Below are 27,334 nucleotides of genomic sequence, written 5' to 3'. Positions count from 1 at the left end.
ACCATCCTGGTGGGGGACGTTGATAATGGGAGAGGCTAAGCATGTGTGGGGGGCTGCGGGTATACGGGAAATCTCTGTACCTTCTTCTTAATTGTGCTATAAACCTAAAAGTTATCTGAAAATAAAATAGTCTTTTTAAAAAATTGCAGCAGCATCAGGGTAGTTTAACTAGTACTGTATGGCTGGCTGGAATGTGAGGTGTGAGGCAGGGAGTAAAGGGATATAATACTGGAAAAGGTGCCTTGAATGCTCAATGCAAAGGAGCTTAGATTGGATCTCATGAAAATGGGGAGCCATTGAAGATTTCCAAACAGAGGAGCTTATTTATCTTTGTATTCCATGGCGTGTGACACACTGCCTTGTTCTTGGTAAAAACTTTTTAGCATTTGTCACTTTCCTGGCACAAGACAGGACTCTGGCCCCCAACCTGATGCCATGTTCTGTTTACGCAGGAAAAAAATAATTCCCCACACTCTTGCATACAGCAATTTCCTTGCCAGTCCCTCTGCCAAGTCCTCCTAGGTCTGTGAGCAATTTTTCTGTTTTAACTGAGGCCAAAGTGCTGCTTTCATGTTGTTGTCACTGCTACAGATTCTGCTAATTTCTCATTGAAGAACAGAAGTCAAATAAGTTCTGATCCAGTGGAAGATGTACTAGCCTGGGAGGCTTAGGGAACGAAGGTCCTAATCCTCACTCTACAAGAACATAGACTATAAACTTGGCCTGTGTCCCATTTATAGAATGGGTAGACGGTTCCTACATTCTCTTTCAACCTTAAGCATCTCTGATTTTAAGTGCAGGGTCAACATGCCTTCAGCCAGGCCAGGAAATGGCTATATCTGCAAAGTTCTGCTTTACCATGTGGCAGGATAATTTTTTGTGGTTATAATCTGTGTTTTATTCTCCCTCTACTTTGCCCCACATCTCCACATTTCACCTCCTCCTTGCCCAACCTAGGAAGGTTGCCAGAAATGTTTGTAACTCTGCCTCAAGGGAGTTTTGTGTTGCTAAGCTGGAAGCAGAAGTTGTTGAAGGAAACCTTCTCTGCCAGTCTTCTTTGAAATCCTAAATGCACTGAGGATACTAGGCTACTGGTCCCACTGGGGTCCTGAGAGAAGGGAGCACCTTTCAGAAGAGAGAGGCAGGAGTAGCAAGATTGAGAAGAACCTCTTAGTTAGGATGATCATGGACCAAAATCAATTTTCTGGAGAAGGAACATTTTAATAATAAAATATAACATTATTAATAATTACTCTGGAAGCACAGGCATAAACCAGATGGTCCATGGCAAACTTCATCCCCAATAAATTCAAGAAGAAATGTAGCCTCACCTTCCACTCTCTCATACAGACATCACTTATCAATCCCCACTCTTTCCACCAAGCCCAGGTGAGCCTAGAACCCTTCTCAACATAGTGTTCCTGACATTCACTACTAAGCCATTAGTGTTGACCCTTGAGTTGAAATACTTTTATTACAGTTAGCCTTGTAATAGAAGCCAAATGTAGCAGATACCATGATGCTCTGCCCAGATCTCATCCAGAGGCTGATGAACCCATCCCCCAGCTGCTGAGCCTGCAGGTTACTGATGGCTCACCTGGACCTCTCACCAAGCATTGACCTCAGCTGAAGGAAACTGGCTTGCCCAAGTTCACAGGCCCTCCCAGGTTCACCAGACACCAATGATTGGCTGGTGCAGGGGTACAAAAGCCAGACCCCTTTTGCCTCAACTTGGGTCAAGTCTGAAACACCATCCCAGTTTCAGAGATTCCCATGGGATTAGCTGAGGCTGATGACAGGTCAGCTTCTCCTTCTGTCCAACTTGACTTCCTCACTTCCCAAGAGTCCTCCTTAAGGAACCGTCTGCACACAACTCTCCATCGCAGGATCTGTTTCCAAGGAGCCATATCTAAGGAAACAAATTACCTCTGTGCTATTAGCAGGAAGTAAACTCTGAGGTTAATTTGCTGATTTCTACCTTAGAAACATGAGTCAATTAACATATATTAATATTTCTTGATCCCACATTTAATTGAAATTAGTTTAACACTGCCCTAGAAAATGATGCCTATTTACTCTTTATAATCAGAAAAATCCAAGCCCTCTCCATCTCTGGTCTCTAGTAGAAACACCAGGTAAAAGAAATAGGATTGCTGCATCGTCCCACAGCAGTAAAGTAGAGCAAACGTTTTCGGGGAGACAGCAGATCTGAGTTTTAGTTCTGCCTTTGCCACTGATACTATGATGCAGACAAATTATTTCCTTTCTCTAGGTGTGTCCAAATTTACTTATAAAATAGGGGGATTATTAGAAAAATCATCCAAAATTTGGAAATAAGGCAGAGAGTTTAGTGCCATATTCTTTCAATGTTATGCAGGAAAAAAAGACAAGCCAGAGATTGCTAAAGGAATGTATTTAATGCTTCTCACTATTTGCTACTGATTGAAGATTCTACATTTAGTAAAATTACTTGTTACCTGGTAAAGTTTTGTCCAATAGATAGGCAAATAATTTTTTTCCATGGGACAGATAACCACAAAGATGTATAACCCAGTTTTTATGGAACTTAATAAACTTATCCTAACATTGCATATGTATACCTGGCTTCTTAAACGTTCTTTGAACCAGACTTAACATTTTAGTGGTTCTCTTCCTAAATAGAATCTTTTACACATGGTTCATATTATAATGGCCTAAGAGTCATAATTTTACCTTTTTTGGAATTGTACTTCAGCAGGCCTGATCTACTCCATGATACTGGAAGAAAAAAATCCACACACTCATCTTGAGAATTCAGAATCTCATGGTATTAGTGTAACACAAAGGCATCAAGGACTCCTTTATGTAGAAATCCCTTGTGCCATTTTGACCTTCAGAGAGTAGTCAGCAATAATGTAGTAACCATAACCACCATCCTTGATGTCTGTGTGGCTGAGGTGAAGCTAGGAGAAAGAGCAGAATAGGCAAAGCTTAGTGAGAGGGGCTTTCTCAAAGTTTCCCAAGGTCTTAAAGATACATAAGTTATATATCGTCAGAGCTGAGATTCAAACTCAGACCTGTCTAGCACTAAAGGCAGGACCCTAACTACCCCTCCTCATACCATCACACTGTCTCCTATGCCTGTATTCCCAAGCCATACCACATGTGCCCAGCACATAGACACTGAATGTATATCCTATATAATTAAAAATTTTAAAGTGTTCCTAGTGACTAGAGTTTAGATATTTCCAAAGGACCAAATCTGTTTGATGAACCTCAGTACAGAGCACTGGAAAAGACAGACATCCTGGAGCCACACAGGTCTATGCTCCATTCTGTCTTTGCCCTTTTGTGGCCAATTAAGCAGTGTAACATTGAAACAGAAATGAAAGCACCTGAGCTTCAGCTGCCTTGCCTGACATATGCAAATAATCCTCATAGGCTTGTTATAAAGATTAAAGTGGAAAAAGTATGTGAAGGCACTTAGCACAGGGCCTAGCCCACAGATGCCCACACCCACAATGCCTGTCCTTCCCGGCTCAGAGGACCTGGAGGGCTTTGAGGCCTGGGATGTGCTGCGACTCCCCCCAGCCCCCACTTCAGCCACACAGTGATCAAGGGATGGGAAAATCGCTCTGTTCAAACAGGTGTCACTGTTCTAAACCTACAGTCTCATTTCCTGATCGTGTCTTAATCTGCTCGCCGGTGGTGAAAGTTGATTTCTTGCACATTCTTATATCAGTGGGAATTTCTGCCCTTGGCTGACAGGCATTATGGGCTGGCTTTGACATACAGCCCTACAGGGCCTGAACAGCCCCCATTCTTTCCCAGTCCTGAAAGGGAGCTTTGTGCCAAGGATTCATTAAACTGCACTGCACAGCCCCTTCCTAAATGGAGCTCAATAATGAACAGTCGATTTAACTGGAAAAGCTGCTGGAGCTGTTAAATTAAAGGGAAATAAAGTGCACTTTAGGCTCAGTCTGCCAGAAGAAATGGTGACCTAAAAGGAAAATCTTCATTTTTATTGAATTGCAGTTTTTTAAAACGTCTAAAATGTCCAGGAAGCTTCCTTGTGACAGGCAATGAGACATAAAAGCTCAAAATGCAGGCTTCAGATGGTGCTTGCTTTTTGTTCACCAGAGTCGTCCCAAGTGAGTCTTAGGCTCTTAGAGCGTATCAACAAGGAATGATCTAATTTTGAGAAGGAAATATGAGGGCACTCTGCAATGTGCCACAAGAAGTATTTATAAAAAAAAAAGAAGAAGAAGATGAAGAATTTTGTTTCAGACTAGGCTTTCTCTTTCATTCTTTCAACACTTGAAGGACCAAGAGCCATTCTTTTCAGTTTTTCTGCTGTTTCAGGGGCAAGAAATCTCTCTCAGAGGAAATCAAATTGTTTCTTCTCACACTACAGCTTGAACCTGTGTTTGGTCTGAGTATTTTCCTCTGAAATGTGACTCAGTAGCCTCCTTTTTAGAGGTGAGGTTTTCACAAGTATATGTCTGTGCTCCAAAGAATTTTCTTTTTAACTTTGTCTTCTAAATTCTATAACTTCTTAGCATGGTGAGATAGAACTTTTATTAGCATATGCTGGAATGTTGTGGCTTCCAGTAACTCTCATGTGCAAGAAGCAAAAGCCACAGTGCTTTGGCAAATAAAATAACCATATGGTGATCTGAGCTTTTTGCTGCTAAGCTGCTATGAGCTGGGAATTCTTCTTAACATGTCCCTCTATCCTTCATCTGTTTTTAAATCTTTGTTTAGTCTGCTTCTGGGTATAATACAGATTTTATTACCCTCATGAAGGCCTTTTCTAATTTTCAAGTTTAAGCTTCTTTTTTAGCATCAAAAATGACAGTCACTCATCATAGGGAATTTAAAGAAAAACCCAAAAAAGTATGAAATAAAATAAAGGCCCACTTCCACCCTCATTGTTCAGGGTCATTGGAATCCCAATACAAATTTTCAGTTGCAAAGCTATAGAGGAAAGGCAAAACTTACTTTCTAGAGTTTTAAGTTTTCTTTCTAGAACCCACTTCATTTTTCACTTTGAATTCTAAGCCACTGATTTAACATTTAGGATGTGGCATCAGGCAATTTAAAGTCACCTTGAACATACTCTGAAGTTGAAAAAATATCACTCTGATACCAAAGCCAGGAAAGGACTCAACAAAAAAAGAAAACTATAGACCAATATCCCTTATGAATATATATGAAAAAATTCTCAATAAAATCCTAGCAAAACAAATTCAGGTACATATAAAAAAAATAATCCATCACAACCAAGTGGGATGCAAGGATGGTTCAACATATGAAAATCTATAAACGTAATTCACCACATAAATAGAAGTAAAAACAAAGACCACATGATCCTTTCAATAGATGCACCAAAAGCATTTGACAAAATTGAGCACCGTTTTATGATAAGAATGCTTAACAAAATAAGCATAGATGGGACTTACCTCAAAATGATAAAAGCCACATATGACAAACCCACAGCCAACATCATACTGAACAGGGAAAAATTGAAAGCTTTCCCGCTTAAAACTGGAGCCAGATAACATTGCCCTCTGTCACCACTTCTATTCAACATAGTGTTGGAAGTGCTAGCCAGAGCAATCAGACATGAGAAGGAAATCAAGGGCATCCAAATGGGGGCACAAGTGGTCAAACTATCACTTTTTGCTGATGATATGACCATAATATCTAGAAAAACCCAAAGATTCTGCCAAGAGACTATTGGAAATGATAAGTTCAGCAAAGTCTCATTACAAAATCAATATACATAAATCAGTAGCATTCGTATATGCCAACAGTCAAACTGAGAACAAAACCAAAGACTCAAACCTTTCACAATAGCAACAAAGAAAATAAAATGCCTAGGAATACATTCAAGGAGGTGAAAGACATCTATAGGGAGAACTAAGAAACACTGAGGAAGGAAATAGCAGAGGATGTAAATAGATGGAAAATCATACCATGCTCATGGAATGGCAGAATCAACATTGTTAAAATGTCTGTACTACCCAAAGTGATCTACAAATTCAGTGCAATCCCTATTAAAATACCAACATCATTTTTCACAGATCTAGAAAAAATAATTCTGTGCTTCGTATGGAACCAGAGAAGACCCCATATGGCTAAAGCAACCTTAAGCAAAAAGAACAAATTGGGAGGCATCAATTTATCAGACTTCAAGCTATATTGCAAGGCTATAGTAACCAAAAAAGCATGGTACTGGCCAAGAACAGAGACACAGACCAATGGAAATAAAACCATCTTCATATAGCCATCTGACCTTAGACAAAACAGACAAAAACATACACTGGGGAAAAGAATCCCTATGCAATAAATGGTGCTGGGAAAATTGGATAGCCATATGTAGAAGACTAAAACAGGATCTACGCCTCTCACAAAAATAAACTCACGGTGGATAACAGACTTAAATGTAAGGCATGAAATTATAATTCTTGAAGAAAACGTTGACAAACCTGTTACAGACATTGGCCTAGGCAAAGAATTTATGAAGAAGACCCCAAAGGCAATCACAGCAACATATATAAATGGGACCTGATCAAATTAAAAAGCTTCTGCACAGCTAAGGAAACTATCACAAGAGCAAGCAGACAACCTACAGCATGGGAGAAAATATTCGCATGCTACACATCCAATAAAAGGCTGATAACTAGAATCTATATAGAACTCAGGAAAAATCAGAATGAAAAAATCAAACAACCCCATCAAAAAGTGGGCAAAAGACATAAACAGAAACTTTTCAAAAGAAGATAAACTTATGGCCAAGAAACATGAAAAATGCTCAACATCTCTAATCATCAGGGAAATGCAAATCAAAACCACAATGAGATATCACTTAACTCCAGTGAGAATGGCTTTCATCAAAAAGTCCCAACACAACAAATGTTAGCAAGGGTGTGTAGAGATAGAAACACTCATACACTGCTGGTGGGACTGCAAACTAGTACAACCTCTATGGAAAGTAGTATGGAGATACCTCAAAGAACTAAAAGTAGAAGTACAATTTGATCCAGCAATCCCACTACTGGGTCTCTACCCAAAGGAAAAAAAGAAATTCTATAAAAAAAGACATCTGCACTAGAATGTTTCAGCAGCACAATTCATAATTGCAAAGATGTGGAAACAACCCAAGTGCCCATCAGTATATGGGTGGATTAATAACATGTGGTATATGTATACCATGGAGTACTTCTCAGCCATAAAAATAAGATGAACTACTTATTGTATTATCCTGGATAGTGCTGAAGCCCATTCTTCTAAGTGAAGTAGCACAAGAATGGAAAAACAAACACCACATGTACTCATCATTAAATTCATACTAATTGATCAACACTAATGTCCACACATGGGAAATAACATTGATAGGGTGTCAGGCAGGTGGGAATGGGGAGGAGGGATGGGTAAATCCACACCTAACGAATGCAGTGTGCACTCTCTGGAGGATCGACATGCTTGTAGGGTGGTGCAAAGGCAATTCATGTAATCAAAGCATTTGTACCCTCATAATACTCTGAAATAAATTTTTTTTTAAAAAAAGGTATTAACAGATCTAGATGCTATCATTTCTTTTCCTTGCATCAGCAAAATCTCTGTGCTAAACCTACTATTTTATTATAAGTGACATTTTTCAATAATTATAAGTATTTTTAACTATATTCATGCAAATGCAACATGGCATGCTCAGTTTCATAACATGCTAACGTTGAAGGATAGGAATTCAGTGTGAATTTGGCATATCATTCTAAAGTGGGTTGCCTGCAGGGACAGGTGTTAGCCAAAATTTTATCTCTGTGACAACAGATAGTTAGATTTTGTTAAGAACAGAATCTGCAATGTGAATTATTGAAAGAAGATTTCTATAGGATTGCAGCATTTCTGTGTGATATCATGTCAAATCAAAATGACTTGAATATTTCTTTACAAGGTAAAACTAACTCTATATATGATATGTGACAAAAAATCCAAGCATTTTAAAAGAAGCTTTCTTTTTTCAAAAGACTTCCTCTTCAAAAGGAAATTTCAGACAAACATTTTCCCCAGTTAGCAAAGGTCATTGATGAGCAGGATGATATATGTGAATAATTTGAAGAACACGCAGCTCTTATAGACCTACTAATTAGAGAATACAATGAAAGGTTCACTGACTTTGAGAATCATGACATCACACTCAAATTACCATTTTAGCCTCACATAGTTGATGTCACCAAAGCACCTGAAGAACTACAGAAGGAATTGATTGAGCTTTCAGTACATGATATTTTAAAGTCATTGTTCAATGCTAAGAAAGATCCAACTGAAATATGGAAAAAGGTAGCAGAATACCCACACCTTCAGCAACATGCCTGAAAAAAGTCTTCTTGCTTTTCAACCACTTGTTGCTGTGAATCTACATTCTCCTACCTAACCTAAATCAAGATGCTCTTAAGGTCACAAATGACTGACACCCAACTAGAGGATCAGCTAAAACTGTGGATTTCCATGCTGGAACCAAATATTCAAATGCTTTCCAACAAAAGGCAGACACGACAAAGTCATTAAAAGGTTAGTTAACTTTAAAATTAACAAATAGCTTTTATTTTTTGAAATTATTAAGTACATAGTAGTTATATTTTTACAAAATAATGTACATTTTAAGTATATCTAATTGAAGTTTCTTGAATGCAGCCTTATTTGATTATAGCTAAATTAATACAGGCTTCCAACATGAAAAGTTCCCCACCCTGATTTGTGGTATACTTTAAAAGAACTAAAAGAGTATCATTGGAATGTTCTTAATACAAAGAAATGATAAATGCATGAGGTGATACACCAATTACCCTGATTTGATTAATTCACATTGTGTGCCTATATCAAAACATCACATGTTCCCTATAAAGAAATATAACTATTATGTACCCATAATAGTTAAAAGTTTAAAAAAAATAAAGATTGGACATGAGAAGGGGAAAAACAAATTTAAAAATCTTGACAAATTAAAAAAAAAGAAATATGATACAAGCCACAAATGTAAGCCACGTGTAGTTTTAATTTTCTAGCCATATTTTAAAAAGTAAACAGAAACAGGAAAAAAATTTTTATAATGACATTATTTAAACTAATATACTGAAAATATTACTTTAGCATACAATCAATTTTTTAAATGTTAATGAATTGTTACTTTTTATCCTAATTTTTCAAAATATAATGTGTGTTTTACACTTACAACACATCTCAGTTCAGACAAGCCACATTTCAAGCTCTCAATAGCTACATGTGGCTAGTTGCTACCATATTGAAAAGTGCAGTGTACCCTCTAAAACGAAGTTTCAGCATCTTGAATTTTAAAATGTTTTTTATCAAAAGGATATAGAAAATAGTAAACTTTTACAAGAGGAAATAGGAACAGAATTAGCTATAGTTAAAATAAATATTTTAGGATATAATTTGATAAAATAACTTTTAACTACCTTAATAAATAATATATACTAAATCAGAAAGCAATCGTGAAAAACCTAATCATGGGCTTGCTTCATTGTAGTTTGAAAATTTTGGCAGTCTCAATAAATATTCCAATTGCATTGAAAGCAATCAGCTTTACTATCCTATATAATATAATTTCTACTGCTTCCACCGTTCAGAACAGCTTTTCTTTCCAGCTAATGGTACAATCCTAGGTGTCAGTTTTTAGAGTGGTTAAAAAGAATTGCTTACATTTACATGTATTTTTTTTTAAGACTTGGTTAGCATTTAATATTTCTTACCAGTCTCTCCTAGCTACGTCTTCACACACAGCCTAAACCTCTGTGAATGCTTGATGATGGATTTAACTTTTAAATTGACATTACCAAATGATTTCCAAAATGACGGTACCCATTTATAGTCTCACAGGATATGTTTGGAGTGTTTCATTCCTACCTGTGAAAGCACTGGATATTCTTATCTAATGACGTACTCATAGTCTTAGTACATATAGTTACTACTTAAGCTGAAGATGTTTTCAAATATTTGTTTTCTGGCATTATTTCTTCTTTTACAAGCTCTATAACTATCTATTTTTTTCTGTGTTTTTCTAGACAAATGTCATATGCTTCAAAAGCCCTTGTTGGCTAATTTGAGAAAAATTGCATTTCTTGAAGTTATTTCAGGGAATTTCCAGTCTCTGCAATGTATGCACAGAAACAAGTCTCAAAGGATTTATTTCTTAAATAATATTAATCTTAATAATTAATTAATTTTAATTGACAAGTTATATATATTTGTCATAACTCTAGAACTTAATCATCTTGCATAACTGAAATTATATACCTATTAAACAGCAACTTCTATTTCCCCCTCTCCCAGCTTCTGACAACCACCATTTTACCTTTTGCTCCTATGAGTTTGGCTACTTTAGATACTTCATATAAGGAAAATCATGCAGTATTTGTTCTTCTGTGACTGCCTTATTTCCCTTAGAATAACATTCTAGATGTTATCATCTAGGAAGGGAGCATACATAGAAAACAGGGAGGAAGACTGAGTCTGACAGCACGCCAACAGAAAGAACCAGCAAAGGAAACCAGTCATGAATAGTCAATGAGGTAGGAGAAAATGAGAAGAATTGTAGTGTCATGGAGACCAATTTTTCATATTGGAAAAGAGCAAAGGCTTTGAAATCAGATCATTCTGGATCTGAATCCTGACTCCACAACTTAATGAATGCCTAGACCAGTTATTTAGTTGCCCTAAGATCTTAATACCGAACACATTAGGCTGTAGGATTAAATAAGATATTATATCTCATGGCACATGGTAAGCATTCAATAAATTAAAGTTATGGATGTTAATATTTTAGGTGATATTATTATAATATAAATACTCCCTTTGCCAGATTTTGTATCAGAGTTTAGCAGATAAGAATCTCAAAGTACAAACACACACACACACACACACACACACACACCCAAAACACACAAACATATTTCTTTATTTTTTTAAATCATTTTAACTTCGACACTAAGCTCTACACACAGGAAATTTCACCTCAGTCATCCTTAGGGTTACTCCTTCCCCAGATGTTACATAGCATTAAGACTGGGACACGCTCAGCCATAAGTTATTCTTGCTGATACACAGTCTCACATAATCTGCAGACCCATTCAGGCCCAGACGTACAGAATTACAGAAAAATGGTTCAGAAAAAAATGGGCTTAGAAGCTAATCACCCCAAGTGTAAATCCTGAGCCTTGGTTTCCTAATCTATAAAATGGAGAGAATGATAATACTTAACCTATAGAGTTTATGTGAGAAATAAATTAATTACAACATGTAAAATTTTTAACAGTACCTATCAAAATATAACAGTTGTAGGTGATAGCTATTTTTTAAAAATGAATTATAGCATGGGAACCCTGGGCAAAGCTAAGAACTCCACTCAAGTTTTGCTTCTCTTGGATAGTGCTGCCAAAGAGCAGAGATTCCTCATTGATCAAGGGACCCACAAATCCTTATCCCCTACCCAGTCTCTGGAGCCTCTCCTCTACGGGGTCTGATGCTTCTCAAAGGGTCCTCTCCCTCACTCCTACCTCTCAGGCCACCTAGCAAGATTCCTTCAGTAGGCTTAGACTTTTAGGGGGGAAAATCCAGGAAAGGAAGATGTGGATACCCTCTGCTCTCTATCTTAGCACAAATCCTGAGGCAAGGGAAAACAGAAACCGACCATCTGCTCAAAAGGGGGACGGAAATGGGGGAAAAGGTAGAGGAAAAACCATAAATTAATATCTCAAATATCTATCTGTCTGAAGAATAAACCTAGCTTCACAGCCTGAGCAAGAGCGAGACCCCATCTCTACTAAAAATAGAACGAAATTATCTGGCCAACTAAAAATATATATAGAAAAAATTAGCCGGGCATGGTGGCGCATACCTGTAGTCCCAGCTGCTCGGGAGGCTGAGGCAGTAGGATTGCTTGAGCTCATGAGTTTGAGGTTGCTGTGAGCTAGGCTGATGCCATGGCATTTTACCCGGGGCAACGGAATGAGACTGTCTCAAAAAAATAAATAAATAAAATAAACTTAGCTTCATAAATGACTCAGAAAAATTTTCTTTTTCTTTTTCTTCCTTCCCTTAGTACTGGAAGAGTAATCATCAAAAAAACATTGCCCATAAAATTTTCAGGGTGGGAGCATTTTGGGGAGGCAAATTTTTTACATTTAACAGGGAGAAGATAAAGCCAGGATCTACATCAGAAACAAGTCATCTCATGTCATGGATTTCACATGTGCTGGAAGCAGTTAAACATGTAAAAATGTGCAGAAATTATACATTATCTCTTCATTAATTACTAAGAAATATGAGAGAGGGAAGATTACAAAGGAAAGGAATACAAAAATAAGCCCCACAAGCAATTAACAGGTGTCTCTTGCCTTGTTAGGCCGTTTCTATACAATTAACATTTTTATAAATGAGGATGACAGCAGAAAGGTAGGTTTGTTATCCCCATTTTATGGATATAAATAACCTCAAAAACCCTGTTTGAATGAGCAAATGGGGTTTTTGAGTTCCCACGACCAGTAGATAATGGAGCTAATATTTAAATCCAGTTCTGATTGATGCCTAAACCTATGCTTTTTACTGCAGCTCCATTGATTTATAGCAAATTAATGATAAATATGTGAATCTTCCTCCTAAACTTCACTGTCACAAAGTCAGGTTTTTAATAGGTCTAGTTCTTTGATAAGCTCTAAGCTGAGGGAAGATCTGTAAAAACATATACATGTTTGTTAACATCAGAAGCAATTTTACTACAGAATGCAGGCCTCCTAAAAGTTACTCTTGAACAAGCTGCATCCCAGATGAACATCTTCTATATCAGGAGGGGATGTTTTTGAAAGGCCAGTTTGGGAAGTGGATATCTTGGCTGAACATTTGGGTTTTTAAGCCCCACTAAAAAAGGCTCACTCATACCGTGACTCAGGACTTTTTTCCAAAGCCCTTATATGTGGATGGCCCCCCAAGTAAGAAGCTGAGCCTTATTAATGGGAAAGGAATATCACCCACTTCTATTTTCATGCAAATGGTCCCAGAGGAACAAAAAGGGGGACAGTGAAAGTGATGACACTGATATAATTATCTGCAGGCCAATATCACCAAGTTCCTGAAAGGAGCCCACAGAATGACCTGACACAGACACACAAAACACAGCCAGGAAACAATCAGGACCCTAGCAACAAGGCAAAATCTGGCTCCTCTCTGCATAAAGAGCTGTTTTATGAGAATTTCTTGTTACTTTCAACTAGGCCCCACCACTTCCCCCAAAGAAGGCCCATTTTTAATCGATGCCCGATTGCCGTACAATCACTGACGTGCACCATTCCACCAGCTTCTGCTTTCCAGACCATCGTCCACTCACACAGTTTCAAGCCCTGTTTCTATTGGAGATGTAGCCCGTGAGAATGAGCCTTCGGTAGTTACAGAGCCTCAGCATCCAAACAGTGTGATACTTCACAAATTCTCTCTCATATGATTCTCATAATCAGAGTGAGACAAGTGTTAAAATTAATTAAAGATATTTAAGAGGAAGAAAACGAAATCCAGGGAGATGAAGTCACTTGTTAAAACATTGAAAGCTACAAGTGAAAAAAAAGGAGCCCGAAGTCCAAGATTCCTTATACTGTACCTCCCTGTTGCTGTGTTGTTAACATATCAGCAAAAGGATGAAATGAGAGGTGTACCCTAAAAAGCAAATTTTAATGCAATTCAGCAAGTTCCTGGTTTACTTTAGTCTACTCGATGTGGGTTCCAGGCCCTCCCACCCTTTGCTGAGGAGCCTCCTCTCTCAGTGGGATGGGTCCCATTCCAACTCTCTGATCAACACCTCCCAACCTACTGCTAGCTCTAATCCTACTTCATTCAAATCCTGTCTCTGCCTTATCTGCATTCCCTGTTATCTAAGTACCTTTACTGCCAAGAACGCTTGCTGCTATATCATGCCCTGCCCTGTTTTCCAGACAAAAATCTTGGCCACCTGATACCAGCCTGGATCTAATCGAGTTCTCAGCCATCCTCCTCAGGAATCAGACCTACAGACAGCTTAGTTCCTCCAACATTGGCCCTCCCTGAAACTAGCTCCATTCACTGCTCCACAGCCTGACTGGACACAGCCTCTAGCAGAGGCAAGTGGAGGAGAGAATGACCATAGGATTTGGAGTTAGTCAGAGACCCAGGTTTGAATTCCAGTATATGAGTTGGGCAAGTTATTTCAGCTCTATCTGTAAACTTCTATTTTTTAATCTGCATATGAAAGAGAATTCTATTTACCTTTTGAGGAATCTGGTACACTATGGTTGTACAATAAAGGTAGGTGTTCTTTCTCATTATTTGTCAGCTATCCCCCAAGATCAGTTTGAGGTCATAACTCTTTTACACGTATTTAATCAGAATTCCCCCTACTATTAGTTAAGAGTAACTTTATATTCAAATTAAATGATGATAGGTTGCTTATCACCTGTGAACAGCTAACACCATTTAAGGAATTAATAAATGACTAAATAAATTGGATATACCTGAAGTAAATTAATCAATTCAATTAAATAAATGTGTATTAAATACCCATTATGTCCTAGGCACTCTGCTAGGTTCTAGGTAAATAGCAGTGAATAACATATTCAAGATTCTTGCCCTCATGGAGCTTATAGTCCAGCAATTACTCTCTCCTTCCTATAGATTTTTACATGCAATCTATTATAACACTGTGCAAACTGTATTGGAACTATTTGCTTTGGAAGCTGCCTCATCCACTGGCCTGTGAGCACCATGAAGGCAGAGACTGGGTCTTGTTCATCTCTGTGTTCTAGCACTTGGCCCCGCACCTGGTAATGACTTTGTGCACTAGCCCAACCTCTCAATCTTAAAAGAGATTTTGTTATCTCCTTTCTGCTTTCCTCAAGTGTTCACATCCCTGTTCATCTCCACCTAACAAGAAATTCAGGCATGAGGCTGTCCTGGAATTTACCCATCAAGATCTGGCAGGAATGGAGGATTTTGTTAGGGACACACTTATACCAGTTGCAGTGTGTGGATCCAGAAAGTAAATTTTTTAAAGTATCTTAAAGAATGTATACATATACTACAACGTTACGTTATACATTATAAATATATATGATTTTTTATTTGTCAATTAAACCTTAATAAAACTGAAAAAATAAAACAAATTACAGGAAAATGCTGGTGTTGTGACAGAAAAATTAGTTCAAAATAGAATATCAACCCAAGAGAGCCAAGTGATCAATGAGAGTTAAACAGGGCCCCAAGGAGTGAGGAACAGAGGTTTGAAGCAATTGTGGAAACACTCAAATCTGGAGGCAGGGAGCCAATCCTGCCACCGCTTTTGTGTACTCCCGACAATGGATTTGTGTAAGTGGGCCCAGGTTAGTTAAAAGAACACAACTGCATGGACACTGTTAAGCTGTAGAACTTCAAACCTTCCCCAGAGGACAAAAAAAAAAACAAAAAAAAAAAACTGTGGTCTCTGAGTAAACTTCAGGGTGGACAGGAAAATTAGGGGTGCCTCCAGGGACTCAGGGCTGATCAAGAAAAAGTACCTATCAGACGCCGGTACAAACAGCATTTGCCAGGGCTTCTCCACCTTCCTTCTGGTGTCATAGTTGGAGGGAAAAAAAACAGATGACAAGCCCAACAATGCTTTGTGCTTACTTATATAACAAGTGGAGAACAGGAAGCTTGAATGCACCCACCTCACCCTCTTCCCGACTCCTGTCTGTTCTGCAGCTGGAGACTGTGAACGGCTGACAGCATGTGATTTTCACCTGTTTTGCAGCTTCAGAGTAAGCGGCGCCCAGCAGGTGATTACGTAAAGCAGATGGGAGCAGAGCTGCTCTGGTGGAAGTGAAGATGTGAGGTCTGGAATGCCACCTGCTCGGGCCCCTCCTTGTGCCTTGCGCTGAGTAAGGGCGGGCGATGTGGGCAGGCAGGGAGAGCTGGGGAAAGGATGAGGAGGTTATGGTTCATAGAGAGAAGCCACAATGCTGCAGAACACTGGGGATTTGATACTCTTACAGGGTTTTATGTGCCAAGACAATGGTGGGAGAGAAGAGCCAGGAATGAATAATAACTGGCTGCCAGGATCCTTGTTAACCATGGTGATTATCTGCAAGCCAAAGTCTACAGGCAGCAGACTGATAAGAGACATCAGTTCGTCTGTTCACAATTCATTTAGAGCTTTTTTTTTTTTTTTTTTGTCTTTTCATTTATATGGAAGCCAAATTATTCAGGCTTTCAAGCTAGGTATCTAGTCACTGAGGGGGCATTTATCCCTTATCCCTCGACTACTGCTTGACTCAAAACTAGAGAGGAAAAGGTGGCCGAACCAGATGATAAGACAGGTCTGAGTTCACGCGGGACTTCCTTTCAAAGGCTGTGGAGGCTGGGAGTCTGTGTGACACGTCAGCCCGAGGCCAAGCTTCCTCCGGAGGCCCCACTCCCACCACGGCCCAGCTCTGGGCGGCTGCTTCCCAGCTGCAGTGCTTGCCAACCCTCGGACAGAGGGATGGAAGGGGAACCACTGCCATTTATCACCTGTCAAAAATTCAGACTCCACTTGTCCTGAACAGCGTGGCCAGACACACAAAGACACCACCAGGCCGAGGACAAGAAGAGGGAGGTGAAGGAGAGCCAAGGGGCATGCCTCCCACTCGCAGGGAAGAAGACAGGAACGTAACAGAACATTTTGCCAATATCTTCCCGTCCTTAACCTAAATAGGGCAGCAGAGTGTGTGGATGTGTGTTTCTCTAAGAATAAAAAGATCTGGCTGAGGGTCTCAAGTCCACCCCTTCACTGTGTGTCTTCCAGAAACTTACTTGACTCTTGTGAGACCCAGTTCCTTCATCTGTAGCGGGAGAATAATACAAACACCTGCTTCAAGACTTTCGTGAGGCCGGGCGCGGTGGCTCACGCCTGTAATCCCAGCACTCTGGGAGGCAGAGGCGGGTGGATCATTTGAGCTCAGAAGTTCGAGACCAGCCTGAGCAAGGGCAAGACCTCGTCTCTACTAAAAATAGAAAAAAATTATCTGGACAACTAAAAATATATAGAAAAAATTAGCCGGGCATGGTGGCGCATGCCTGTAGTCCCAGCTACTCCGGAGGCTGAGGCAGGAGGATCGCTTGAGCCCAGGAGTTTGAGGTTGCTGTGAGCTAGGCTGATGCCACGGCACTCTAGCCCAGGCAACAGAGTGATACTCTGTCTCAAAAAAAAAAAAAAAAAAATTTTCGTGAGGTCAACTAAAACGTATGACAAGTTTTATGAACTATAAAGCACTATATACATAAGAGTGATTATTAAGAGTATCCAAAGACTCTCTGGAGTCTGGTTCTGAGTGTGTTTATCATCTTTCCATCCCCTTGTCTCTGACCCATCCTATGGAGGACCGAGTTTATCCAAAGTGAAGGAATCAGTGATTGCAACACAGCTGCCGAGGACAACGGCCTGATCAGGTCACCGCAGGAGACCACAAAGCACAAAGGAAAGCACATAGGCCTGCAGGCACAATAAGCTCTTACCAGCTACGTGAATTTGGGCACATTACTTAATGTCTCTGATTGTATGTTCTTAACAGCATGTGCCTTCTGAGTTACAGAAATGTGTGAGCTGCCTACACTTCTCAGTTGTTGGGTAAAGATAAGCCTGACCATGCCTGTCCAGGTCACTAAGACAAAACATCCAGAAATTAGCACTCTTGTAATAGGGATGCAAATTTAACAAACTGCCATTTCATATTTTCTTTAATTGGTCCAATTATCCTCAAAAGTTATAGGAGGGAGAAGACTTAAATTTTTCCATTAATGGTATCTCTTTCTCGTTAGGTTTAACAGTCTCTTTTGTGTATGTTGGTGTCCTTTGGGCCAATGCTTAGGCTTTTGACTTTCTCTCCCTCTGATCCACCCAGAAACATCTTTTGGGTCAGTGAGGAGGGGCTTCCCTGGACTTGCAGCAGCTGGGGAGGAAGGAAAGCCTCACATTTCTTCAGGAAGTCCCTTATGCTGTACTCTCGTCTGGCCTCTAGACTGGCACACAGTGAGATGTTGCTGATTCTATCAGATCTTTGGGGGTTATTGTACTATAACTACTGCTGCTAAAATTCTTGATATTGGTCATTTGCCTGGGTTGCAAAATTCCTATTCCTATGTGGTCTTTTCTTTATCTCAGCCCCAGCTCTGCTGGTCTGCCAACCCCCTGCACACATCTTAGCCCCACCACCAAGCTAAGCAGAAACTTCTGAATTCCCTGCGGGCCCTGCACAGGCCAAGCAAACCAGCGCTGCTCTCCTATACATTGTCTAACCCGAATGCCCAGCTTCTCTTAGAGACCCACTGCCTCCCTAAGTGCTAGACCCAGGCCACTATTCCCAATGCTTTCAGTTCCCTTATAACTATCTGAAGACTTCTGTGGTATATATACACACAGATTCATAAACACACACACACACACACACACACACACACACACCTCAAGGTTATACCCTAAGAAGAAGGGGAAATAAGGACACCAGTGTTTGTCTGTCTTACCCTACCTCTTCCATGCTTTCTCCTCTCCTTCCAACATGAACATGCTAAGAGAATTGGGGTTTCTCTAGTCTCATGAGTCAGAGCCTTTCCTTACATACCCTGAGTGTTTCCTGTATTATGGTTTATGGTAGGTTTTTTTTTTTAAATTACAAGTTAGTAAGTAATGTGTTATAAAATCAGTTTAGTAGGTCAAGACCAGCATTTTTAGAATTAAAATAGATTAGAATAGAAAGTATCAGAGGGCATCCTCTGAAGTAATGGTAATACTCTTTCCTGAAATTTTTGTTTCAATTTTACATCAATATATGTATGTGTGTGTATGTCTTGGGTGATAATAAAAAATGAATTTCTTGCCATAGATTGTAATCAGAAAGTTTAAAAACCACTGGCTAAAGTTAAATATCCATGTTAAGAAAGCCAAGTTTTGTTTTTGATATAGAAAGGTAGCTTAAGACTTTAAAAAATCAGTCTAGGCCAGGCTCAATGACACATGCTTCTAGTCCCAGCTATTCAGAAGGCTGAGGTTGGAGGGTTGCTTGAGCCCAGGAGTTCAAGGCCAGCCTGAGCAATATAGCAAGATTCCCAATTCTTAAAAAAGTGGGGGAGGAGGAATCAATCTTTTCTGTCAAAAATGCCTAACTCTCAAAACTATTGTCTTATCAAGGATTCATCAAAGAATTCAAGTCTGAAACTGAATTCTGAATAAGAGACACTTTGCTCTAGGTGGTCTCTTCCCTTTCAGTGAAAGCTAATGACGATGAGTGAAGACCTACAAAGCAGCAAGATTTATAATATATTATAATTCATCTGAATAGTCCAAAAGGTATGATCCCCAGTGCACCATTCAGAAAAGTGTGTACACAACTAGCAGAGCTGACCCAAAGAACACACTGAGATTCAATGACACGTTACTCCCTGATGTTTTGCCAGACACCTCAGAATCAAAGATGTCCTGACTTATATCCTATCATAAATGGTCCATCAGTAATCTAGTGATTATCTTCAACCAAACTGAGTTATTCAGTATTTTTGGAGCCAAATTTAGGAGTGAGCCAGCCAGGACACTTCCCAATGCCACCATTCATAAGGGGAGCCAAAGCAGGTCTGAACCATATAATGTCAACAGATGGTTTTAAACCAGTGACTGAAGCCCAATTTCACCAGAAAAAAATCCATCAACAGAGTCAGGAGAAAGCCTCAGATCACCTTGTGCTATGCAAGTGAAAAGAGTGCCTCAGAGTTTGGGTTGATGCAGAGAAGACCAACCCTCCCAGACCCCTGTGCTCTTGACAGGAACTTTGCTGTCCCTCCTCCCCTTCCATCAACACACACAGCTTTTCCCCCCACCAGCCTTCAGAGAGACCATCAGGGTTGCTCTCATGTGCTCTTTACATCTGTTTAAAGCAGACACCAAAAGGAGTCTGAGGCATCCTCATCCTCTGGGCTCTCTTCCCCACTTGGCTCTCTCTATCCACTTTTCTGATGCCACCTACCTCGGGAGATGTCTGAGGAAACGCTTCTACCATATCCTCCTGGACATCAGAGCCGGTCATCAGCAAATCCCATACATCTGTAATCATGTACTTTCCCTTGGCTGCCTTGTTCTAACAGAAATCTGACTCTCCCAGGAGGACTTCCCCAGAAACCCTCTCAAGTGGCTGCTGTTTTATCTCCAAACTCCTCATCCCGTAGAGCCCAGGTGGGGTAAATGGGGTGCCTGTTGACCATTCTCACCCCTCCTCGCTAAAGTTCTCCACTTTTAATCACGGCACCAGACTACATGACCCACTCTTTGTTGCTGTCATCTACTGACGTCTAAGTCATGCTCCCTCATTTCTTGAAGATTATATCTCACTTTTACTCGCATTTAGTTATAACTTAATCATTTCACTGAAACATAATGTCAATAGTCACATAGTCCGCCCTGTATCCTGGCTTATGCGTTCCTTGACCTCATCTCCTCCAGTGATTTTGTTCTACCCTATCCTTGCCACTCAGTCCCGTGGTCCTACCCTATACCTTGTTATTACCAATAATTGAAACTTTAATTTCAGTTTCAAGCATCCCACTCTCTGATCATCACCGCCTCTTATCTTTCCAGTTTTATTATCCCAGTTCCAGCAAGTCTTCAACCCCACAGAGACCTACAATCTATAGATTTCACTTTTTTCACCCTCCCCCACAAGCGTCTTTCTTGTTTCCAAGTTTTTTGTCCATACATATAATTTTTAATCCTATTTTTTAAAAGTATAAGATATACATAACAAAACTCGCCTAGTACATAGTGGCCACCAGGTAAGTGTCTACTGAATGAATGAACAAATGAATAATGGAATAAAAGTCTCACACCCCAGGCTGACTACCGCCCCAGATGCCACCCCCATGTCCAGGACAGTTTTCCTGCACTTTTCTGAGAGAAAAGTAGAGCTGTTAACTTCTTTCAGCAGTGCCGAGTTGGCAGAGAGGAATTGCCAGCCTCGTTTCCTGGGCTCAGTTGGCTGGGCTCGATCGTGGCTAGATCTGGGTTCTGGGAGAAGAGGGAAGGGCTGCTATAGATCACTGCTTGTGTGAAGTGAGCAACACTCACTTCCGCAAAGAAAATGTCTTCTTTATTCACCTTCACCTCAACCCAGAAGAGCTCCGGACCAGCCAGCTTTGTCCCCGGACACTTTCTCCTCAATCTCAGGAAGCCGAGAGTCAGAGCCCACTCCCTGTTTTCTGGTGTGTGGTCTGAGTCTCAATTCTGTCTGGCAGACAGTATGGAGGACCCAGGTCAGCAAGGTCATCAGAACGCGAAGAGGAAATCTGATTGATGAGCAAGTGTCAGCAGGAATGAATGGGAACCTTAATTAATGACTTCTGCCCTGTTTCAAAGAAAGATTCCCTTATATCCAGTTCTCCCTTTTCTCTGCAAAAAAAAAAAAAAAAAAAAATTGGGGTGGGGTGGGGAACTGAGGAAGAAAAGGAGGAAAAACACCCCTATAATCCAAAGTTTTCTAAACGACATAAAGGAGACTTCAAAGACAGACATGGTCAGTTTTTTATGTGCAAGACTGGTTCAGTGATTCTCTCTTCTCTTTGTTTCCACAGACAGCTAGGCTCCATTCCAAAGCTAAAAAATAAAAGGCCACATTGTTCTGAGGGGAGCTAGCTTTTACAAGAAATTTCCTCCTCACCACTGGGGCAAATTAACTGCCTCGACCCTGGGTACTCTGGGAGCATTTCTTCCAGAGCCGGCTCAGCAGTCCTGCCTCCCACTCCTGCCCTGCTCATTCCTGCCAAAAGGTGCGTGTGTTTGAAATCCACAAAGTCCACCTGTCAGACTTAGACAACTGACCTGATCAAAGCCAGCATGGGAAGTGTGAAAATAGAGGATTCTTCCAGGCTCATGTGCAACACAGAGAAGGCAATATTGGCAGAAATAGGTTGCAAAGGATTCCTAGAATAGGTGGCACCAACACTGATGTTTACATTCAACAATATTAGTTGGTAACTCAGCAGTGAACATCTGCCCCATGCCTGGTCCTGTGGCTAGATGATGCAGCAGAGCATAAAGAGGAAAAATCCAAAGCATAATCCAGCAAGTCACTTAAACTCTCTGCTCTCTTAATCCTCACCTCTCAAATAAAGATCATATTATAATAATACCTATTCCCACGGGTTGCTGAACAAGTGATGAAATAAGATAGCTTAGGCAAAATTCTTACGCAGTACCTAGCACATAGAAAATGATCCGTAAATAAGAGTCTAGAAAGGTGGTGGGAATCAGTTCCTGCCCTGGAGGCCCTCTCTGCCTGGTGAGAACAACACACATGAAAAGCACATAATTACACTGTGATGTTACAAAGCCTACAAGAGGTGTGCACAAAGTAGAGGGCACAAAATAGAACTACGAAGTATAGTAACCCTCAAGGGGAAATTTTAATGCAGGTTTCACAAAGAAGAAAAATTTAATCTGAGTGTTGAAAACTGAGTAACAATTTACTAGTAAAGCAAAGTGGAAGGATGACCCAAGCAGAGGGCCGAGCGAAGGCACATCAAGCTGCACCTATGGGCTGTCTGCATGGAGATTCAGTGGCAGAGAGGGGAGACGTTGGGATGACAGCAGCAATCCAACTTGGCACTGGATTGGACGTGGGGAGACGGCAGAGGAAGAAGTCAAAGATGGCTGAGGTGGGCGTGGTGGTGGGAAGATGGTGATGCTCCAAATTCATCTTACAAGGAACAAGGCAGAGGTGTCCATTTAGGGCAAGGACGAAAGAGCAGGTTAATTGGATCCACAAGTCCAAACCAATGGGGTAATTTAGATGCTCGTATGCGTCCGGAAGTGGTGAGCTAGAGGGAAGACACCCCACTAACTTTGGCCTAGTGGCCTCAAATTGTAACAGACCAACTTCTGTAATTCCATCGCCTTTGTGAATTGCTGTTGAAAAACCACATCACACACTTCTCTGGCAATTCTGCAAGCAGGTGAGCATACTTACCATCAGCTTAAAGGATGAGAAAGCAGGAATAATGAGTAGTCCTTAACTGAAACAATTCAGGTCCATTGATGAACTTAATTGACTTAACTGATTGCACTTGAGTTAGAGTCCAGGGATTCAGTTTGCTGAATTTTGCAAAAGCACCCGAAGCTAGTAAGTTAAATTGTTTTCCAGGATAAATCAAGTCTATATGAAGTTAAATTACTTTGTTACAGATAATTCTTCTATCAGTTGTATTTTTCATCAGTCATATCACTAACTTTTCAATTAGAAAATACATGCACATGGTAAACATTTTAAAGGTATGAAGTTACCACTTTCTTGTGTATTTTATACAAGAAGTAATAAAAACTTGTTTGCATAATTCCTTTTATTTACACAAATGTTATACTGACAGTTTGTACTTGCTTTTTTTTCCACTTAGCAATTTATCATTGTTCCATATCAGTTTAGATAGAGCTATTTATATTCTTTTTATCAGTTTCTTTTTCACCATTTTGCCATTAGTCCAAAAAATACTTTATGAAATATTCTGGTACATAGGTCACTTTACAGTTTGTAGAATAAAGATTAAGTAGTAGAATTGCAGGGGAAAAGGATATGTGCATTTTTACTTTTTTTAGTTATTGCCAAATTACTCTCTGGTTAACACTCTCATTAGCAGATTCTTGAAGTGCCTGATTTCTCTCACTCTCACTGATGCAACATGTCAGCAAATATTTCCATCTTTTTCAATCTGAGAGGTAAAAATTATGTCTTATTATAAATGAGGTTCATTATTTTTTCATATACTTAATAGCGGCATATGTATTTCCTATTCTATAAATTATATATTCTGATTGTTGACATTTTTCTTAGTGAATTGCAGATTTTTTATATGCTTATGTGCCAGGCACTGTTCTAGGCATGTTACATAAATTAACTACTTTGATCCTCATAATATTACTAGGTAAACTCTAGCATCCCCATTTTCTTACAGGAGGAAACAGAAGCTCGGAGACATTTAGTAAATTCCCCAGTGTCTCATAGTCACAAAGTGGCAGAGCTTGTATTTGAACACAGGCAGCAAGGCTACAGAACCCAAGAGTTAGCTAACCATTATGCAATGCAGCTTCTTAAAATTGTATCCCCTCTTCTTTGTCTCATGTTCTCCATGTACTTTGAGGCATTAGATGAACGAAGACACAAGTGAATATTTGACCCACTGGGAAGACCGGCAGGGAAAGAATGGGGCTACTCAGAAGGAGAAAAGTGCCTCCCCTTTGTGCTCCATCAAACAGGAAGAAGAAAAATTGGGGGAATCAGTTTAGAGGAGATCAACCTGTTGCCAATATCTCCCAGCCAGTCTTAGGCCCTGAGTAATTTGCATGTGTCCTGGAGCCCTTTGGGGAAATGCTGATCTAACCATCAGTAATTGCAGAGAGAGGGAACATTTTAAACCATACCAAAGAGATTCAAATAGCAAAATCTGGAGTGTGGGAAACTATAGGGAAAAAAGTCTATATTTCTTCAACAAATATTTTTTTTAAAAAGGGGGGCTGGGTAGGGATACATTTATTAAATTAAATTAAAGTATACTTGCAAGACTCTACAACCAAATCAATGTAAACACCTTGTCTGAATCCTGATTCAAATAAATCAATTTTTTAAATTCATAAGATAATCATAGAAATGTGGGTAATAATTGCATATTTGATGATATTGGGGAATTATGGTTAATTGTGTAGGTATAATAACAGTATCATGGTGCGCTTTTTAAAACAAGCCTTTACTGAAATCATAGATGAAACTATCTGATATCAGGAATTTTCATACAACTGATCCAGTCTGGGGTAGGGAAAGTGGATGATGATACTTATCAAACAATATTGGCCATGATAATTATTAAAGCAGGATGATGGGTACTTGGGGGCTCATCATGCTATTCTACTTTTTCATATGTTTGAAATTTTTTAAGGTAAAAAAATTAACTTTGAGCCCCACCTCACACTATATAAAAAAGTAATTTAATCTGTATCACAGACCTAAATGTGAAAGCTAAAACTATACAGTTCCTAGAAGAAAACATGAGAGAGTATCTTCATGATCTTGGAGTAGGCAAAAGTTTTTTAGTTAGGACACAAAAGGCACTAGCCATAAGAGGGAAAAAAATTGACAAATCAGACTTCAGCAAAATTAAAAACATCTGCTTTTCAAAAAAATACAAAATAAGAACAAAATGAGATACCATTACACACCCACCAGAATGATTGAAATTAAAAAGATTGGCCATATACAGCAAGCAAGGAGGTAGAGTGATTTGAACTCTCATGCATTGCAAGTGGAACTCTATAAATGTTAAACCTGTTTTGGAAATTGGTCTAGCAATTTATGATAAAGATAAACATATATCTACCAAGCAATTCCACTCTTGGGTATATACATAAAAGAAACAAGTATTAATACATAACTCACAAAAAGTTTTGTATACTAATATCCATAGGTGCTTTATTCATAATAGCCCAAACTTGAAATAACCCAAATATCTATCTATAGAACAATGGACAAAGAAGAAATTGTTTTGTGTTTATACAATGAAATATAAAGATATGAACTACAAACATACACAACCAACATGAATGGATCTCAGAACACTTATGTTGAGCAAAATAAACTAGAAACAACAGTGTATGCTGTATAATTCCATTTATGTGAAGTTCAATAACTGGCAAAACAAATCTATGTTAACAGAAGTCAATATAGTGGTTACCTCTGGAAGAGGGTTGGTGTCAACCAGAAAGAGACAGGAAGAAACTTTCTAGGGTCATGGAAATGTTCTAATCTTTTTCCTGGTGATGGTCACATGAGTTTATATCTATGTAACAAATGTACTGATCTATTCACTTAAGATTTGTGCATTTTACTGAATGTAATTTATATGTCAATAAAGCAGTATTCCAAAAACATAAAAGATAGAAACACAGAGACATAAATTACTGACAGTATGATAGAGTAGGTACTTTAAAAAGACATCTAGACGCTGGATAAATCTACGACAATTATACATTCAAATACAAGTCGTGTCAGAAAGGACAGGGAAAAATTACAGAAAGGATTGAATTGCTGTGCATAAGTGGCAGGAATATACCAGATGGAAGCTGAAAACTAGGAGGTTAGGAGGAGAGTTTGAGGAGAAACTAGATGCCAGAAAACAAGGCAGTAAGCTGGAAAATATTTCTGGCAAGAAATCCATGGATCAAGGAGGAATGGTTAGTAGATATTTAGATCAGCGATAGCTATAAGTTGTTACCAGTAGTGTTCTATGCTATAACCCTTTTGCCATGCCAGATAGATACAACTTTTCTTAATAATGCTTTGAGGGAAATTAAGAAAAAAGTAATGATATATAGCACACATGAGATGACACAGGCAAGAAAAAAGGATGACAACCAAGTCCATGTGATAGTAGGGAAAGAGGAAAATAACTGCCCACCCCCACCAACACACACACAAGTATTCTCGGAATGCTGAAAAGGTATTTGTTAATCAGGAGTCATTCACATTTTTTTTTACTCTGAGAAATTAACTGCATAAATTTGATAAAGTAACCAAAACACCAAAAGCATATATTCCATTAAACAGATAAATATTAAAGACATTTCCATTATAATAAAGAACAAAAAAGGTTGACTATTATCATCACCATAACTCAGCATTGCTTTGGAAGGCTTTGGGCTAATGCAAAGAGATGAGAAACATGAAATTTGTATAATGTTTGAAAAGGAGAGGCAAGGCTATCATTATTTATAAATGACATGGTTTTATACTTTAAAAACCTTTTATACTTTAAAAACCCAACGGACTTTCCAAAATGTTATTAGCATTTCCCAAGACAATAGAATACAAGATAACCATTCACTTATTCAACAAATATTTAATGAATACCTACTATGTTCCAAGAATTGTTTCAGGAGCTGAAGACACAGACATACAATAAAAACAGAAATATATCCCTCTCCTCACAGAGCTTTCACTCCATTGATGGTGAGAAACAAACAATAAATAAAATAAATAAGTAAAATATATTCATTATTAGTCGATAAGGCCTGGAAGGAAAAAAATATACAGGAAGAGGTGATAACAGAGAAGGTAGTGAGATATAGTTTAATGTAGAGCTGCCAGGATTCTGTCACTATATATATGATATTAAGGTCAGGAGAGTGACGGCTAATACTGGAGTGAGTATAGACTAAAAAGTACAAGGACCGAGTCCTGGCACACATCAGTATCAAAAGGTCAAGACGATCAGGAGA

The sequence above is a fragment of the Lemur catta genome, chromosome 7, assembly GCF_020740605.2.
Source record: "Lemur catta isolate mLemCat1 chromosome 7, mLemCat1.pri, whole genome shotgun sequence".
In the NCBI taxonomy this organism is placed as follows: domain Eukaryota; kingdom Metazoa; phylum Chordata; class Mammalia; order Primates; family Lemuridae; genus Lemur; species Lemur catta.
Note: the sequence above shows the minus strand (reverse complement) of the source record.